This window comes from Anneissia japonica, unplaced genomic scaffold (assembly GCF_011630105.1).
Source record: "Anneissia japonica isolate Jap-2015-1 unplaced genomic scaffold, ASM1163010v1 scaffold287968_len422783_cov224, whole genome shotgun sequence".
In the NCBI taxonomy this organism is placed as follows: Eukaryota; Metazoa; Echinodermata; class Crinoidea; order Comatulida; family Comatulidae; genus Anneissia; species Anneissia japonica.
In genome coordinates, this window is record NW_022752528.1 from 82,835 (window position 1) to 87,924 (window position 5,090).

The following is a 5,090-nucleotide window of genomic DNA, read 5'->3' on the forward strand; positions in this document are numbered from 1 at the left end:
TTTCTTTTAGTTTTAAGGCATATGCGGATTTTATAAGTCCGCAATGACGATATAACGTGTTTATAATAAAATAAAATAATAGCACAAAATATGATTTGCTCTCAACATACCCCTTCTTCCTGTACTTGTAGCTCTATTGCTGCATTTGTCTACTTTTTCAGGCTTGGGAGTCCTTTCAGTCTGTGAATAAAGCTAAAGTACACCATATATACATACAGTTTGTAAATGCTTTTGAGCCCGACTTACCTTGATATTCTATTATCTGACCAGCTGAAAATAATTTGTCGACCCCGTGGAAACATAATTCACAGGATCACCGTGCCAGCCCATTCCCTGAAAACACTTGGAAACGACCCACTCTAGAAAAAATAATAATTAAATAAAATGGCCGATAAATTATGAATAAGCCGAGTCAAAAAGATGTGATTTCAGGTTTTTTTTTAAAGAGGGAGAGATGGCGATTCGCGTATATGTACAGGCAGATCATTCCATAATTTTGGAGCAGCAACAGAAAAGGCTCTTTTCACCATACGTTTTCAGTCTGCAAGGAGGTACAAACAGAATTGATGAACTTCCTGTTGACCTCTGGGACCGTGTGCATGCGCATGTGCTTGATCGAAGTTTCATCAGATCGGAAATGTAATACCTTCACTATTTTACAGTAATTAAAAAATAATATTCTAAAGCTTCACTATTTTACAGTAATGCAAATAACAAATTCAAACGACACCAATAATGCAAAATATGAGATGTCACTCAACTCAACCTACCTTAACTCTCTTCAACTTGTACCAGTACGTGTTATAGCTTGCTGGTCTTGCCGAAATGCGTCATGTTCTTTGTCTGGTTTAGAGTTCGTTCAATCTGATTTTATATATCATGAAGTACAATAGATATTCAGTTAGTAAATATCAATATCAAATCACAACAATGTTAAAGAAACATTAACAATAAAATAAAATACGAGTTGCCACTCAACCTACCTTATCTATTCTCTTTCTGTACTTGTAGCTCTATTGCTGCAATTGTCTACTTTTTCGTGCTTGGGAGCCCTTTCAGTCTTTGAATAAAGCTAAAGTAAATCAGATACACAGTTCGTAAATGCTTTACCCGAAATATTCTAATATCTTGTCAGCTGAAATATCAATTGCAGTCCCAGTCTGAAATGACGTCGCAATGTCATCAACATATCAAATACGAACTGTACTGTGTAGAGGAAATTCATGTACATATTCCATTTTCAAAAATGACAGTTTGTAGGCCTACCCAAAAATATTCTGCCGTTTAATTTGCAGTAACCTAAACAGAAATTGAAACATGAACAATGTAATGATAATAGCACATAATACGAGTTGTCACTTAACTTACGTACCTTAACTCTTTTTCTCCCGTCTTGCTGCAATTGCCACCATGATTTTTTTTTCTGGTTTGGAGTTTTTTCAATCTGAAATATTACGAAGTTCACTTAATATTCAGTTCGTATATATCTATATTAAATCACAATAATGCTTTTAAAAAACTTGAAACATTAACAATACAATAATAGCACAAAATGTGATTTGCACTCAACATACCTTAACTCCCATCTTCCTGTACTTGTAGCTCTTTTGCTGCAATTGTCTACTTTTCAGGATTTAGAGTTCTTTCTGTCTGTGAATAAAGCTAAAGCACACCATATACACATACAGTTTGTAAATGCTTTTTAGCACGACTTACCTTGATATTCTATTATCTTACTAGCTGAAAAAAAAATTGTCGCTCGTATTCGCTGCAATTGTCTACCATGTTCATTTTATCTGAATAATTATATGTAAAGCACACCAGATACAGTTGGTGATGCATTTTTACTCTACCTACCTTAATATTTTACATCTTTGCGGTTGATTGTCAATTGCTGTCCCTAGTTTCATCCGTCGTGGCAATGCAAGTCATACCGTCATACGAAATACAAACTTTACTGTGTAAGGGAAAAACGTATATTCATACTACTTAAATTAACAAACAAATAATATTCTACAGCTTTAATCAATCAATCATTGGATTTATAAGGCGCATAATACAGCAGTATTACAACAGCGCCAATAAAAAAAGACCAATGAAAGTGTAGCAAGCATGCGAAGTGGGTGCGAGACCAGGTGCCGTTAGGGAAGAGTCAGTGTGCCGTTCTTCCACACTTGGAGGGCCAGCCGACCGACCCCGCGTAAACATAATTCACAGGATCACCGTGCCAACCCATTCCCTGACAACACCTGGAAACGACCCACTCTAGAAAAAAATAATAATTAAATAAAATGGCCAATAAATTATGAGTAAGCCGAGTCAAAGAGATGTAATTTCATTTGTTTTTTTTTTTGTTTTTTTTTTTTTTAAAGAGGGAGAGATGGCGATTCGCGTATATGTACAGGCAGATCATTCCATAATTTTGGAGCAGCAACAGCAAAGGATCTTTCACCATACGTTTTCAGTCTGCAAGGAGGTACAAACAGAATTGAAGAACTTCCTGTTGATCTCTGGGACCGTGTGCATGCGCATGTACTTGATCGAAGTTTGATCAGATCGGAAATGTAAGTTGGAAATGTAATACCTTCACTATTTTACAGTAATTAAAAAATAATATTCTACAGCTTCACTATTTTACAGTAATGCAAATAACAAATTTAAACGACACTAATAGTGCAAAATATGAGATGTCACTCAACTCATCCTACCTTAACTCTCTTCAACTTGTACCAGTACGTGTTATAGCTTGCTAGACTTGCCGAAATGCGTCATGTTCTTTGTCTGGTTTAGAGTTCGTTCAATCTGATTTTATATATCATGAAGTACAATAGATATTCAGTTAGTAAATATCAATTTCAAATCACAACAATGTTAAAGAAACATTAACAATAAAATAAAATACGAGTTGCCACTCACCCTACCTTAACTATTCTCTTTCTGTACTTGTAGCTCTATTGCTGCAATTGTCTACTTTTTCGTGCTTGCGAGCCCTTTCAGTCTTTGAATAAAGCTAAAGTAAACCAGATACACAGTTCGTAAATGCTTAACCCGAAATATTCTAATATCTTGTCAGCTGAAATATCAATTGCAGTCCCAGTCTGAAATGACGTCACAATGTCATCAACATATCAAATACGAACTGTACTGTGTAGAGGAAATTCATGTACATATTCATACTAATTCCATTTTCAAAAATGACAGTTTGTAGGCCTACCCAAAAATATTCTGCCGTTTAATTTGCAGTAACCTAAACAAAAATTTAAACATTAACAATGTAATGATACACACATAATACGAGTTGTCACTTAACTTACGTACCTTAACTCTTTTTCTCCCGTCTTGCTGCATTTGCCACCATGATTTTTTTCTGGTTTGGAGTTCTTTCAATCTGAAATATCACGAAGTTCACTAGATATTAAGTCCGTATATATCTATATTAAATCACAATAATGCTTTTAAAAAACTTGAAACATTAACAATACAATAATAGCACAAAATGTGATTTGCACTCAACATACCTTAACTCTTCTTCCTGTACTTGTAGTTCTTTTGCTGCAATTGTCTACTTTTCAGGATTTAGAGTTCTTTCAGTCTGTGAATAAAGCTAAAGCACACCATATATACATACAGTTTGTAAATGCTTTTTAGCCCGACTTACCTTGATATTCTGTTATCTTACTAGCTGAAAAAAAAAATTGTCGCTCGTATTCGCTGCAATTGTCTACAATGTTCATTTTATCTGTGCATAATTATATGTAAAGCACACCAGATACAGTTGGTAATGCTTTTTTACTCTACCTACCTTAATATTTTACATCTTTGCGGTTGATTGTCAATTGCTGTCCCTAGTGTCTTCCGTCGTGGCAATGCAAGTCATACCGTCATAAATACAAACTTTACTGTGTAAGGGGAAATCATATAATCTGCCGTTTAATTTGCAATAACCTAAACAGAAATTTAAACATTTAATATTTTAATGTTAAGTAGCTTACCTTTTTCTGCTTTTAAGCTCTTTCAATCTGAATATCTAAGGTACACCACGAGACCATACCTTAATATTCTATTGAAATATCTATTGTGTACCAACTTGTTCTCGTTTTGAGTTCTTTTAATTAAATATTACGCTAGAAACAAATAGTAAATATTTTTACTCAATGTACCTTAATTCATCATCTTAGTTAAAATATCGATTTATAGGCATAACAAATAATATTCTACAGCTTCACAGTAATGCAAATAACAAATTCACACGGTACCATATTGTAAAATATGAGATGTCACTCAACCTACCTACAACTTGTACTTGTAGCTCTTTTTCTGCAACTGTTTACCATGATTTTGTTTTTCTGGTTTTGGGGTTATCTCAATCTGAATAATATATTACGAAGTACACCAGATATTCAGTTAGTAAATATTAATATTAAATGACAATAATGTAAAGAGAAGGACGAAACCGAAGAACTCTGGGAAAACCACAAGACAGATATACCTCAACAATTGAATTATTATCATCATTATCAGTTGAATTATTATTATAATCATTATTAATTGCCATTTAAAATTAATTTTATATGAACATGATAAAAACAAAAATGAATATTGTATAAAGGAAACCGAAGAACTCTGCGAAAACCACTAGATAGATATACCTCAACAATTGAATTATTATTATTATCAGTTAAATTATTATTATTATAATCATCATTAATTGCCATTTAAAATTAATTTTATATGAACATGATAAAAACAAAAATGAATATTGCATGAAGGAAAAAAAGCAAAGTAGGAAGGTACCATTTTCTCGGTTTCTAATACTATGCTTACATAACCTACCTATACTTACTCTACATATCTGGGATAGAGAAAGGTACCTTTAAGAAATAGAGTACAGAAATGACGAAATATGAAGTGACAATTGTAGACAATGAAATTGAAGCACTATAAATGGTATCATTCCTCTTATTTACCCTAATTACTTATATCCTTAATTACCTACTCTAATCACCTACGCTAATTGGATGCCTACAACCACCACTAAGGGACACCATGCAAAGAGGAAGATACCATTTACAGTTAGAAAATTTAGTTAG

At 33.3% G+C, this 5,090-nt stretch overlaps 1 long non-coding RNA gene across 3 annotated transcripts in view; it reads right to left on the reverse strand.

Annotated features, from left to right (window-relative positions):
* The window catches only part of LOC117122322, a 5,453-nt gene extending 1,575 nt beyond the window's left edge, over positions 1-3,878 (reverse strand). The window contains exons 1-6 of one of the 3 annotated variants that reach the window (XR_004447695.1): positions 3,519-3,878; positions 3,319-3,388; positions 2,922-3,010; positions 2,709-2,802; positions 1,858-1,957; positions 1,495-1,662 (exon numbers count right to left, since the gene is read on the reverse strand). This is a non-coding gene — a long non-coding RNA (uncharacterized LOC117122322). Of the gene's footprint in view, positions 1-110; positions 360-1,494; positions 1,958-2,708; positions 2,803-2,921; positions 3,011-3,318; positions 3,389-3,518 lie in introns of those variants that run through there. The other 2 variants (XR_004447694.1, XR_004447693.1) reach the window with 2 other exon arrangements.
* Positions 3,879-5,090: the final 1,212 nt, after the last annotated feature.